This window comes from Dicentrarchus labrax, unplaced genomic scaffold (genome assembly GCF_905237075.1).
Source record: "Dicentrarchus labrax unplaced genomic scaffold, dlabrax2021, whole genome shotgun sequence".
Taxonomy (NCBI): Eukaryota; Metazoa; Chordata; class Actinopteri; family Moronidae; genus Dicentrarchus; species Dicentrarchus labrax.
Genome location: NW_026136724.1, coordinates 12,528,025 through 12,543,024, shown reverse-complemented (window position 1 = coordinate 12,543,024; position 15,000 = coordinate 12,528,025). Strand labels below are relative to the sequence as shown.

The 15,000-nt window shown below is 41.7% G+C and overlaps 1 protein-coding gene across 5 annotated transcripts in view; it reads left to right on the top strand.

The window, feature by feature from the left end:
* The window catches only part of wnt5b (wingless-type MMTV integration site family, member 5b), an 80,042-nt gene that overhangs the window by 27,110 nt on the left and 37,932 nt on the right, over window positions 1-15,000 (top strand). For 4 of the 5 annotated variants that reach the window (XM_051392236.1, XM_051392234.1, XM_051392237.1 and 1 more), the window contains exon 2: window positions 14,012-14,104. The exons of the other annotated variant lie outside the window; for it this stretch is intronic. The gene's annotated coding sequence lies outside the window, so the exon portion shown is untranslated. The remainder of the gene's footprint in view (window positions 1-14,011; window positions 14,105-15,000) is intronic. 5 annotated transcript variants of the gene reach the window in all.

Here is a 15,000-nt window from a genome sequence, read left to right as displayed (position 1 = left end):
TATGAGAGCATCCTAGATGTCTTTTTCCATGCTAACTCGTGTTTATATTCAAATGGTCTATTTTAAAAGACCAGTGTGTGGGCCTCAGCAGCATCTAACAGCGAAGTTGCCGATTGCAAACATTTGAAAACGGCTCAGCCTTTTTATTTCCCGTTACATTCCTGAGTATACAAATGTAATTTATTCAAAGACATTCCAAGTTAATTGAGTTTATATTCAAATTATACTGCTAAAGGATAAACTACTTGGCTTAAAGAACATGTAATCACTAATTTCAGGCTCTTTCTCTGATCTGTCTGCAAAAATGTGTACTCTTAGGCAATGCTTTCACCACTCAAATGCCATTAACTGATGATCTTATATAGTAAGACATGATCCAGTATAAGCATGACCTAGGGGTTGCAATCAATCTTTAAGGTTACTGGAGCCTGTGAAGGTTTTTTTTAGCCTTTATCTGTTTTTTTCTCTCTCTTTGTACTTCCTCATATCTGTATTTTCCTCTTCTCTTTCTCTCTTGCTCTTTTCTGTTCACGTATTGGCATGACTGTTGAGCAGTATTGCCAAAGCTTCTAAACACAGCAGGAAATCTCTGTTTTTTCCTCTGCCTCGCTCTCAGGGGGATCGGTGAGATATTCTCATATTTGTCCTTTTTTATCTGCGTATGTAACCGCTTGTGTGTTATATGGGGGCTTTCTTTTCATGTGTGTGTTCTCTGTGCAGCACTGGCAAAACAAAAGCCCCCACCATGTCTCCAATCACTGTCTCTCTCATCCTGACAACAATCCTTTTAGGAGAAAAAAGGAAGAGGGTGCAGGGATGGAGAGAAAGAAGGCAGGAGAAAGAGGAGGAGGTGGAGCTGAAATGAGCATCTGAGGAAATGAAGAAGGTGGAACGTGTAAGCAGCGGGAGAAAAGGATGTAGGGAGAGTAATGAGAGATGGGGGACAGAGGGGTGAGGGGGAGGTGAGAGGTGTCAAGTGTCACATTTACACATGTATGGGAGGAGAGGAGAGGTGAGGAGGTGTGTGAGGGAGGGGAGGTCACAGAGGTAGCCTACCACTGTATGTGGTGACAGGATGGTGTTACCGCAAAAATCAATAGGCCTGTCTGCACTATGGCCGTGTGTGTGTGTGTGTGTGTGTGTGTGTGTGTGTGTGTGTGTGTGTGTGTGTGGCCAGAGAGTCTGAGCTTTAATTGAAGTCCTGTGTCAGCGCCATAGTAACACTACAGGATGTTCAGTGGAGGTATTAACATTGACTTTCACCTCTTTAACACAGACCTCCCTCTTCTCATATCTTCTTTTTCTCTTTGTTTTTATAATTTTTTCAGGTGAGGATATGAACAGTGCCTGAACTGGACCAAAAACCAGTATCGTCATTTAGCACAACCCTAACCCTAATTATTTTGCAGTTTTTTTATTGCTTATTTGTTAAGCTAGCAGTTACACATTGCTGTATGCAGGGTTTTAGAAATACTAAGGTCTGAAAACTGAACTTACTAGGTGGATTTTGGGGCATCAGAGCATCAAAGTAGTTACTTTTAGACAATTATTTCATGACTTCTGTTGCACAACCCTTGAAAAAAATGGTGGCAGTACTCAATAAGAAGTAAGGATACTCATGTATACAAAAATTTGAAGTGCAGATACTCAGTACTGGTGAGCACTGGCCCATTTCATCCATATATATGAAGGAAGTAAAGAAAACATATATTTAATAATGGTTTTTTAGTGTAAGGAGAACTGACATGTATTATCTGTTTAACAGAAAACTAGAACTAGATCCCTTAAAATCGAAATAAAGGTTAAGTTACTGAATCCCTACAAAGGGTTGTTGTGCTCCTGGATAAAGTTTCTGGTCTGGAAACAGGACATAGTTTACTTTATTGCCTTAGTGTTCATGCCTTCTGTTCTGTTCTACCTGCCTTTACCTGTTCAGATTGACCCATTGCCAGCCTTCTGACTCTTGCGTGCCGTACGCCTCTGAATCTGACGTTTGTAAACTTGCCCTTTGACAAAGTAAAGTCAGTTTTCCTACACCTGCACTGTCTCTCCCGACTCTGCTTTTGGATCTGTATTCAGTTGTTACGACTCGCTTGTTACAGCCGAGCTCCTCTCCCCTCGCCTTTTTCCTCGCTTGTCGATCTTGCATTTTCAGCAGTTATGGGATGAAATATTGATAGATTTCCTTCAGGGAGACACTTCCCTATTGATGTAACCGTACACCAAGGACAGAAAACATGAAACATAAAATACACACAAGGACACAGAGACTGAAGAAAGAGGTAAAGGACTTCTGCTGCCTGTAGATGAAGTCTAGAGAAGATTGCGTTCACGTGTGAATGCGTGTGCGTGTGTGAGGATGATCAAACTGGTGTATTTGTCTGGAAAATCTCTGGAGAGACCGCTTTTCTGACAAAGAGAGAAACAGAAAAAAGGAGGGCAGAGGGACAGAGTTTTGATTTAACATTCAATGATAACATACGCTGTTCATATAACATTTATACCGTTGAGAAGAATACTGAAACATAAATTGGAATAAGGAAGAAAGTGAAGAATAGAAACAGCCTTTCGCCTCAAAGTGTCTCTTTCTGTTCCAACTTCCATCTTTCCTCTTTCTTCCAAATCGCTGAAATTTTTCCCTCTCCTTCATTCCTCTTCGGCTTCTTCCCTCCCTCATCACCCTCCCTGCCATCCATCTCTCAGCCTCTGTTTCACTCCGACTCCCCCTCTTTTCTTCCTGCTTGTCTCTCTCACACACACACACACACACACACACACACACACACACACACACACACACACACAAACTAAGGCATGCTGACACTTAAACTAAGTGCACTCACACACACCCTATTCCCTTACTCCCTCCTCTTACCACCCACACAGAAATGAGGACACATACAGGCCACAAAACACACACACACACACACACACACACACACACACACACACACACACACACACACACACACACAGGATCCCCCCACACACAGAGTACTTTCAGCACTTTCTTCTTTACCATACTCAGCAAGATCAGATGTCAACTCAACTGACACAACACACACAGAGGCTGTATTTTTCTTTTCACCACGCTCTGTTTCCTCCTCCCGCTTATAGAATATATGCATTTTTAAAAACCCTCCTTCACACACAGATACACTCTGCATGTGAGAAATGCTGCGTGGTGGGTTAACCTCTACACACAAGAAGAATAAGATGAAGAGATACAGATATCTAGGGGGGGCTGAGAGAGGGGAGGGGGGGTGAAAAAGAGGGTTGGAAAGGTATGAAAGGAAAAAGTTTGAAAGAGATGAGTAAGGAGAACATAAACAGACAATTTAGTGCTCAAAGATACAGACATGATAGCCAAACATTTAGCTACACGTGGAAGCAAAGAGCATCTATTAGAGCATGCGTACACACACACACATACACACACACACAGAGTGAAACATGAATAAATGATTTTCATGCACTGACAAAACCACCACGAGTCAAGACGCTCTTACACACATGCACTCAATGTGTGTTCACATGCTGGCAGCAAACACAACATACACACACACGGAGGTACAATTAAATAGCATGCACATTTTCATGCAGGATGCATGCAATGACATGGACCTGCATCCAGAATCACCCGCTTCTCCTGTTGTTCCTGACATGAGAGATGTTTCCACGTTCCATGCACATACACGCTTGTCACATATAATACCTGGAATTGCGCCACATAAACAGCCATGCAGTCAGCCTTTATATTTCTGCACACAGGCTAATGCTAATGCTGCTCACATGCTTTACCTTTCATACACAGTATAAAAGCCACAATCAGATATGAAATATGATATTGTCTTGTCCCTGCCAGCACCATCTTGCTCCAAGGTTCTGACCCATTGATATAAAAGTAAATGAGACTTTTGTGCTGCTTTTAGACGTTTTAAATAATAAATAAATGCCAAAATTAAGCAACAGGGAAAAGCACTGAGAAGTTGTTTTACAACATTTTACTGTTAGAAAATAACGAATTTGATATATCACATTAAGTAATCCTTATTTTAAGCTAACATATAGTTACGTGACTGTCCTGATACCAAATTATGCTAGTTTATGTCAGGTAAAGATGATGGATCATAGATAGCCACAATAACCCAAGCAGTAATAAACCAAGTTATAATATGAATATTGTCCTGAGAATATGTCCTCCTACTTAGCATTGCTGTGCTTCACATTTATTAGGCTTATTGCTGCGCTGAAGCAGTAGCAGCTTAAGTGCCCTGCTGAAGGGCACGGTGACAGTAGCTGGTGAAGGAATATAGAGTGGTTTTCATTCATTCGTTCGGCAGCCTTCCAGTAAAAAACGCACAACTTTCACCTTTAGGCTACCACTGCCCCTGATATATATATTTAAGTGCAGGCGGCCTTCAACCACACACACACACACACACACACACACACATACACTTAAACACACAGGACAGCACGGCCACACACCATGTGTATGAACCAGATTTGGCTCCGTCCTCATGTCTGCCATACGGTTGATTCCTCCCCGCTGTGCACACCCTGCAGGCCAAACACACAGCACTCTGAGCACTGTGTGTGTGTCTGTGTGAAAGTAAGAGGGAAGAAGAGAGAGAGAGAGAGCGTATGTGTGTAAAAGAAGGAGAAGCAAATATGCAGCCAACAGACCAGTAGCGAAGGAGAAGACAGAAACATATTTTACCAGAGAGCCATGTTTCAGAGGAAAAATTACCTTGTTCGCACTCTAGAACTGTGAATATAATTGTTTCGTTTCTGGACATGGATACGTTATAAACTGGATGTGTTATATACTTTAGGTTGCAGCTAATTCATTTTCTGTCTTGGCATGTGATTTGATGGGACACGTTTGTTTGTTTGTTGTTGTTGATTTGGAGCTTGGAAAATGTTTAGGAAAATGAATACTGGAGCAGAACATAAGCCGTCAAAGACACTTTAAGGCTGAAATTTCTTTTTTAAAAGCATGAAAGATTCCATGTAGCTTTGACGGATGACTGGGTAACAGATTGTAATGACACTAGAGACATCATTTATGTTCACACAAATTTTTAGAAATTTGAAAACACATCTTTTCCTCTGCATTTTGAACGTCCAGCCGCACTGACGTTTTTTCAAACCTCTTAAAAAAGTCTTGTGTTGTGTACCAGAAAGAGGAGGAAACAAGCTGTCTCAGTGGCCGCTCGTTTTGATGCCAGTATAGCCAATCACACAACGCAGGTGTGTTTATGCTGTCTGGTGACTTTACCAGCATAAAATAGTGATTTTATCAGTGGACTGCAGCACAGGCGTGCAGGACTTTCTGTTGTCCTAAATGTGTCAACAAGAACAGGTACATTGTGAGTTCAACTATACTGAAGCACAAAACAGACAAAGAATTGGATGTTGTGTGATGACAGTTTTGCTGGTTGAGTGATGGATGAACTCAAATCATTCTTGCATAGCTGTGTCTGCGTGAAGATTTTGTCATCTGCAACAATTCGTGCAAGCTGCGCGCAGGCATCCATGTGCAGTGCAAAGTTTATGACTGACTGGACGATACGGGTGGACCATAAATGCTCAATGCACATGTGTGAACAGAGCCCAGTGCACTGTCCACCCCACTGTCCACATCTGGGTCTGTTCTGGAGTATATCAGGATCTTGAGCAAGCTCAGTGTGGGCGTAGTCTGAGACTCAAAAGAGTAATCGGGCTATGTAGGGCTTTTGTAGTTTTCAGACTGAAGAGGAGAAAGGACAGATTTAGCTATTTTCATATTGTTCTATTCTATTTCAGTATGAATAGAGAAATTGACTCCAAAATGATGTTGAAGAAGTCTATTTCAGAGGTAAACAGAATGTTTTAGATATACCTGCTTCAGTGTGGGCATTGTCTGTGTGAATACTTTGGTTAAGAGACAGTTCTAAACAGCCTTACATTATGTATTTCATTCACACGTGTTGAATGATAACCAGGAACACCAAAAGAATAACACACAGGACCCACACACATACATTTTCTTCCATATGCAGATTCCTGTGTAGGCAAAAGACAAGAGAGGAAGATAGAGAAATCATGATATACAAATGTAGGAGAGAGGGAGAAGAAAGGAGGAAAGGAAGAAAGAAAGAGAGTGAGGGTGGATAGACAGCAGTCTCTGTGAACCTGCATAGACAAGCTCAGTCATGCTGCTTCGGTGAGAGAGAGGGAGAAAAAGCAAGGATGTTTTGACAGCTCGGAGCCATCACAGCAGCAGAAGGCTGTGTGTGTGTGTGTGTGTGTGTGTGTGTGTGTGTGTGTGTGTGTGTGTGTGTGTGTGCATGTCTCTGTGGGTGCAGGTGTTTGTGTGTCTGTGCACGTACTGTATTTGTGTGTGTGTGTGTGTGTGTGTGTGTGTGTGTGTGTGTGTGTGTGTGTGTGTGTGTGTGTGTGCGTGTCTCTGTGGGTGCAGGTGTTTGTGTGTCTGTGCACGTACTGTATTTGTGTGAGTGTGTGTGTGTCTGCATGCACACAAAAGACTAAAGGCAGAGACAGACAGTGGCGTTTCTTCTGATTCAGAGACAAAGGGGGAGAAAGGAAGTAGCACAGAGCCTGGATGAAGGACAAGAAAAAAAATATGTGACACTGTATCTGTGTGTGGTGTATATAAATGTGGGCATACATATTGATATGTGTCAAGGCACCTGCCACCACGTCCCATCATGCATCATTCTAGTCACGACAAGGAAAACCTCCTTATTAGAGAGCTGTTGATGAACTAACTAATAGTATTTTCCACATTATTTCCCTTCCCTGTCATCAGTGTAAAGACAGAACAAGCATATATACTCTTTAACAGCCTCGCCCTACTTCACCTTCACACAGCTCTACACAGTCACACTGGGAGCTGCCCTGAACAAACACAATCTTCTGCAGCTGCCACTGAGCAGCTCAGGAGCAGTTGGAGGTGAGGTGTCTTGCTCAAGGGCACCTTGACTTGACTGTAGGTTTTTTTTTGTCTCTCCTTTTAAGTGAAGGAGGGGAGACTCATTCACCTCACCTGAACTTTCCTAGCCAGTCTGGGGGTTTGCACCATTGACCCTCCAGCCACAAAAACCTGCTACTGTTGTGCTGGTGCCTTTAGGCTACTCTTGGTTCAGTTGTCTATAATTGACAGCTAATGTTTGCCTGTCTCATGCTGAAAATGCTTTGTGACCCTAAAGCTTTGTAGCGTTTGAACATCGTGCAACACAAAAACTGAAATTAAACCTGAAATAATTGTTTTTTTGACCACAAATATTATCCCTATATAAGTTGATATGGCTAATATGTTAGCAAACAGTTGCCAATTTACACATCCAGCAGACACAGTCCAGCATTAGCATTCATTTGGAGTCCAATTTCCATCTCCTTTTAGCTCTGTTTTTGGCCTCCACCAATTCTTGAGGGAAATATCTGGCTCTTTAGCTGCTAAATACGCCACCATGTTCACCATTTAGTCGCTAACTTTATCTGTCTGCTGTTTGGTGCTGAGCAGGTAGCATACAATGGGTTATTTAGAGATATGTTACTGAAGAAAGCTGCCTTTTGTGGCTGAAAAGAACACTGTGAGAGTGGTGAGACAGAGCAAAACACAATAAGCTAGTGTGGACACAAGCTAGTGCCTCATTTAAAGCTCAATAGAACTAAAGGGAAGCCCTTTGTCGTACGTAATCCATTGTTAATATAACAAGTATTGATTACAGCCACTTTCAAATTAGGGTTAGCTTCATCCAAGCCCAACTGATCTCTATAACATCTAAAACATACTCTCTTAGATACGGCAGTTGGTGAAACTACGACATATAAGCCTTTCAGGTTTGAGTTTTCCACTGACAGTCTGTCTCATACATTCTCATTGTTTCTGCTGCCTGTTTGCCAGACAGCCAATGCACATGAGCAAATAGGCAGAGTGAGTGTCTTCTGTTTGACATGTGTGTGTGTTTGTGTGTGTGTGTTTGTGTGTCAGAAGGAAGATGGTTGTCATTTTAAGAAGCAAAATGATAGAAGGATTGTGTGTGCTGGTGTGTGTTCATGCTTGCATGTGTATTAACAATGTACCCCCATGTCCCCCTGTGTCGAAGCCCGGCTAAATCAAGTCAACCATGCTGCGTTTGTGTGTGTGTGTGTGTGTGTGTGTGTGTGTGTGTGTGTGTGTGTGTGTGTGTGTGTGTGTGTGTCAGAGTGTATGTGCCAGGCCAGATCAATATTAACTAATCAATAGGAGAAGACAGCTAGAAGGACCTTGGGGACGGCAGATACACACCTGGTGTACACATACACACACAGCCCGCTTTGTATTCCATCCTCAGTTTCTCTCTTTATCTTCTCTCACTCCACCTCCTATGTCTCTTTCTCCATGCCTCTCTCTATTCGTCTGTTTTTAAAATCTCTTTCTCACACAAACACACTAATTATCTCACTCTTTCCTCTTTCACTCCGTTAAGGCTGCAATCACACATCACTGCCTGGATTTTCTCGTCTTTTATTCTTCCTGTGCTTCTTCTCTCTGTATCCAAAATCAGGTTTATTTTGTTGGTTAGAATTGTGCAGGCTGGTTGTGTGAGGGACTGAGTTCACGCTTCTGTGTATTTTTTGAGACAAAATAAAAATCCAGTCTGACTTTCCAACCATGACTCACACGACTCAATATTAGAGACACGCTGTGTTCAAGTAGCAAACAAACCTGGTACTGCGGGTTTTTTCAAGTCCGATCACATCTGTCGAAGCAGCAGTGGAAAGATGAGGTCTTTGCCACTCCACGGTGAGGAAAGTTCAGCTGCTGGCACACATCTGGGTGCAGCCTTCAGCACATGTGCTGCATTATAGTGCATACTCCAAATGCTTGACAGAAATTAAAACACATGTATGGAAGTAAAGGATGGCCTTAATGATTTGAATTTATATTTTGAAAACTGTCTGCCTGAGTTTACATGGTGTGAATTCCCCTATTAAAAATTTTGAATTGTCAATTTTAGTTCTGACAATTTCTAACAAAGAACTGCACCTATTTCACAACGTTAACCATGTGTTAAGAAGGCGTCACATACAGACACACAAGGTAGCCTTTAGCGTCTGTATAGGATGCAGAGGGGCGTGACAAAGTAAAGTAACCTGGCAAGACAAGTCTGGCATCTTAATGTCACTCTTCTATTTTAAATTAAAAAAATTCTGACATGAATGTTTGGACCTGGAGGTAATTACATATGGCATTTAAAAAAAATCTGAAATAAACTGAATTTGAACAACTTGAATACAGGTCTTTTAAATATTGTACATTTTAAGTTTGTGAACCATTAAAAAGTTTTTTTCAAATTGCACAACTTTAAACTACAAAAAAGGGAATTGAAACTACATGAATTCAGATTTTCAAACTAAAATATTTCAATGCTACACATTATTCAAATACATACACACACAAGCATATGGTATTTTAGTAGTGACTTAATTTCCCCCTCTGTGAGGAAGTTGTAGCTTTCCTGCTCACCCTCATTGCTTCCATACATGCCCCTCTATTGCAACACCTGAAAAAAAATCCAGCAATAAAACAGGTTTGATGCAAACTGTATGAGTATTGTCCAACCTGAGTCTCAGTCTATAGATCTGCCTCCTTAACCCTGTGCCATAGACTTCTTACAGCAGTGTAAATGTAGCTTTCGCCAAATCCTGAATTGGCAGCCTGGTTATCAGCAAGCACACCACAGCTCTGGTGGACGTCTGATGCACTTTCAGTTCAATTCACTCAAAATGCAAATTGAAACTGTAATTCATTTACTGGGAGATAAGAGCGCTACTCTGTCTCAATAATGTCTTTATAGATTGAATATTAAATAACCTTTTGATGGGGATTTTCTTACGGTTTTAATGTCCACTTCCTGGGTTAATTGGATTGAACGGGAAGTGACTCGACTTTCAGCTCAATCAACTTCAGTGCAGGTGCGGACAAGTTCACAAGGCTCTAATTCTATAAATTTCCTTATGCTTGAATCATTTTATGCTTCCTTTTATTCATCACTATGTATCAGTTTAAAATTAGAACATGTGAAACAATACAGTTTTCACTTCACGCTTTCCTTGCAGCTTTCCGTTTTATTTTGTATAGTGTATAATTACTCCAGTAACACCAGTTTATCTGTTCCTGTCATGAAAACTAACTGTTTAAAGAACTATAACTTGATTCAATATTGTTGGTATGATTTTCAGAATTTCTTGTGAGCATGGTCAGGGCTGAAATTTGTGTTTTAAAAGGGTGCAAGCTTCAGATTATTTAAAATATTAGCAAAAGATTTGATGAATAACATTGTTAATTATGCTTAAAGGAGGATTCCAAGTCAAAGTGTTTCTGTGTAAGGAAATAGAAACGTGAACTACGAACTATGACACAAAACACTTTCTCCCCCTTTTCAACATGCCCACATAGCGCTGGTTATTTAACTTAAGCAACTTAAGATATTTAGTTGCGTTGTTCAGTTTGTATCCCATTCAAAAAGTGGTAGGCTAACTGGCTAGCGTTAAATGTCTCCCACTTGCGATGGCCCAGACTGTGTGAATCACAACACAGAGTAAATAGCCCGGACAGAGCCTGGCTAGCTGTTATTCCCTGCTTCCAGTCTTTATGCTAAGCTAACCGTCTCGTGGCTGTAGCTTCACATTTAGCCTACGGAAATGAGAGCGATATCAATATTCTCATCCGGCTCTCGTCAAGAAATCAAATACGCAGCGGTCTCAAAATATCAAGCTAGCAATATGTCAAAATGTCAAGCTAGTCCAGCTTTGGTTTTGCCAGTGGCCAAATCATCATCAAATGATTATTTCCTCTTCAAATGAACATTGTTTGTCTTCTCTGTGAGTTAAAACAATAAAATGTGCGTTTGGTTTTGGGTGAAGCAGGTTTTAGGGCCTGTCCTCACGAATACGCGGCCTCACCCAATACGATGTCGTTTAGAAAAAAATCTCCGTAAACACGGCGTCGTTTCCAGAAATATCTGCGTCCACACGGATTCACAGAAACGACCCAAAACGCTGTAGTACATATGCCAGGCCTGTACGTGGCGCTGTGACGCCGCCACACCAATACACTAAAACCGGAAGAGAAGCCATGGAGCATGCGCTGTTTACAAACAAGTAGTAGTAGTCCGCCATTGTTGTTGTTGTTATGGCGCGTCTAGCCGCGGCAGCTGAGGTTAAAGGCTAGAGAGGCGGGGCTAATTCGTTTTCCGCGTCCAGACAACTCCGGGCAATCCGGCGTTTTCGGATTTTCCCACTCTGGGACCTGTTTCCAAAAAATACCGTTTTCACACCCCGAAAACGCCGTATCCGTCTGGACGCGAGGCCGATACGATAAAGTATTTATCCGGATTCGAGAAAAATGTATTTGTGAGGACAGGCCCTTAGACTGAAGGTCTAGTCAACAAAATCGTATCACATGTTCTTTCTACCTGCTCTTTTTCTTTCCTACACTCACTGTTAGCCTCCAAACATTCCTAACATCTACCCAGAAAAAGCCCTGAAAAATCATGCTTGTTAACGTGTTGAAATCTCTCTGTTCCAACACACAGCGCTTCCTGTCAAATCGGCTATGTGATAAAAACTCCACTCGACTGTTGCTGCAGTTTTCTGTCTCCCTTTCTGCCCATTTCCTGTGTTTGAGAAAAGCATGACAAATTTTAAACAGAGTAAAGAGAAAGAAAAAGTTTTTCCTCATTGATGCCTGTATGACAAGCTGAACTGACAGGGAGGTACAGAGAGCCGGCAGAGAGGCACAGACATAACTGGGTGTCTATGTACATGCATTATGCACACACACCTTCAATCACACGTGCACAGACAGGAAGCACACACGAGCGCACCACACCTCCCACGCTACCAAAACACTATCTCACCTGACAAATTATAATGTGTGCGAGCCTGCCGGTTTTTGACATTGCAGGTATCTGTCACATTTCTGTCAGAGCTTCACGTTGGTTTCACATCAAGAAAAAGAAACCCAAAATGAACCCACATGTCATCCCCCCACCAACCCACCTCCCCCCTCCTCTCTCTCTCTCTGTCCGTCCTCTCCTCTGTCTTTCTCCACTGGGTATTGTCGAATGAAGCAGGAATATGGAGCAGAAGTCAACATCACATGCTGCATAATTTTCAGTCTCCTATTGTAATTGCTGAGGCTTTTATAAAAAATTCAGCAACAACGTCTATGGCTTGATTGTGAATGAAGTAGGGTCTTACGGTTTCAAATGAAAGATTTAGTGTGTTTTTTTTTCCCTTATCCAATCGGCTGAAGCTAACATTGATCGAGCACAACTGCCAAGAATGGACTAATGCTAGGTGTTATAAAGTATAACAACAATCTTGATTTTAGTAACACGGTTCATTCTGATAGCACAAATATTGAGAGAAAAGGCTGGGACTAATATAGCTATGACGCTAGAATAAAATGGTTTAATAAATGCATTTGTTGCCTAATGAGGAAAAGGCCTAGAGCAGTAAATGACCTAATAAGAATATGTGATAAATTAATGAACAGTTGAACACCCAAAGGAGCTAATAAGTGATGGGTTCTCTCGTCTAGATGCTGAAAAATACACAAAAGTAGTGTTAAAACAATTACATTTTTATTAGTGATGAATCATTACAGTCACTTACCTTGTAAAAATGCTAAGCAATCACTGGTTCAAGCTTCTCAAATGTAAGAATTTGTTGTTTTTCAGAAAAACTGTAAAAATTGTAAAATTGTAGACGTCATTTTGGGCCCATGTGACTTGTATTGGTGTTTTGTGTGGCTCCAGGCATAGCAATGTCTGTTGGTTGGTCGGTTGGTTGGTCCACACTGATATATCTTTATCTACCAGATGGACTGACATGAAATTTGGTCCTGACATTCATGGTCCACAGAGGATGAATCTTACTGACTTTGGTCATCCTTGGACTTTTCCTCTAGCGCCTCAGTGAGATTGACATATTAAGATTTTAGTGAAATAGCTCAACAGCTGGATGGGTTGCCATAAAACTTGGTAGAAACATTTGTGTCCCCTTAAAGATGAATTGTAAAAACTTTGGTTACCCTCTGACGTCTCATAACGCCATCATCAGGTCAACATTTCAATTTGTCCACTGAATCACGTTGCATGTGCTGTTTCAAGAGCACCATCTCTGGCCAGAATTGTTCTAATAAAGAAAGGGCAAACTGTAATCCACCCATTTCTTCTTCAGAGAAAGATCATCAATAATTAATCACTTAGGAGTTGGATGATGTCACTGTTCCCTTCTTTTGCTGCAAAGTTTGACTTTCTGAAATGGAAAGAATTATTTTGACCTTCGCCTAAATACTTACCTTTGTAGAAAAGCAGCTCATTACTTTCTGAGGAATGTGCAGCAGAGGTGTGTGCGTGCCTGATGTCCAACTGAAAATAATTAGCTGGTCTGTTGGGCAGCAAAGTCTGAGAGAGGCAGACGCAGGATTTCTGCATAAACTTTTAATGTGTGTGTGTGTGTGTGTGTGTGTATGTGTGTGTGTAATGTGCCAACCATTGTTGAATTTAAGGCAGATTTCTGTATTTTGGAGGAGTTTGGTGTGTGTGGGTGTGTGGGTTGGTGTGTGTGTGTGTGTGTGTGTGTGTAATGTGCCAACCATTGTTGAATTTAAGGCAGATTTCTGTATTTTGGAGGAGTTTGGTGTGTGTGGGTGTGTGGGTTGGTGTGTGTGTGGGTGGGTGGGTGTGTGTGTGTGTGTGTGTGTGTGTGTGTGCTCAGACGGTATTTTAACACGGCTAGCCGACTTCTAGCAGCCCACAGTTAAACAGTGACTCACAGATTCCTCTCTCTCTCTCTCCCTCTCCCTCTCTTTCTCACCAACCTCACTTTTTTCTCATCTGTTTCTTCCTCAATTATTTTTCCTTTCTCTTCTTTTTGACCTCTTTCCCTGCTTTTCTCTCTCTTTCTTTCCCCTGCCTCACCGCACCCTCTCTTTCTCTCTCTCCAGGTTGGGTGCTGACCATAGCAGACTTTAGGACGGAGGTGTTTTTTCCTCTGCTCCTCCCCCCTCTTCTCTCCAACTGTGCCAGCCCTAAACCCAGTAAGTTACAATATGACCATACCATCCCAACCATATGTAACTAGAATGATTATAAATGTCTTTTTTACTGTCTTATTTGGATGTTTTGTAGTTTCATATCCCAAAGGGTTCATATAATCTAATCAAACTTGTTTTATACAGACAAAACTGTTTAGTGATGCCAATTATATTCCTTAAATTAAAAAAACCTGAGTTATCCCTTTAACAGTGCAGCTTTGATTGGTTGAGAAAAGCAAAAAAAAAAAAAAAAGCAACCGTAATAGGGGTTTAAATTCCCCTGCTCTGCATAATCAGGAAACACAATACACGCATATGTATGAACACTTACACAGGTCGTTTCAACATTAGAGACGCCCAAATCAAAAGCAATGCCAAATGTTCCTGACTGGTGCTGCTGATAAAAAAAAGTTTCCTGACACATAAACACACACACACACACGCACACACACAGCCCCCCGAGGGCCCCTGGGACTTCAAAGAGCCGTCTACTGTACCTCAGCGACACCTCAACACCAGGTGCCGCGGAGATGAGGAAGGAGGGGTGGTGGAGAGAAGAAATGGAAATTGGGAGAGAAGGAGCAAGAGGGAGACATGGGCATGAAAGGGAGAAAGAAATAAAGTGAGACGTGGAAAGAAGGGGTGAAGAAGACTGATATGAGTACTGAATCAGTGAGAAAAAAAAGGGACGGTGAGAGTGGGAATTAGGCAGGTGGAGATGAAGGGACCGAAAGCAAAAGAGATTGTTGTTTTAAAAAGCTTCGAAAATTAGGAAGGAATAAGATGAGAAGAAAAAAAGACTGGTGTGAAAGCCGACCAACAAGAAAGGGAGAGACCTAAAACAGGCCAGAAAGACAGACAGCAGACAAGGAGCTGCAGTCAAAGACGGAGAGATGTGG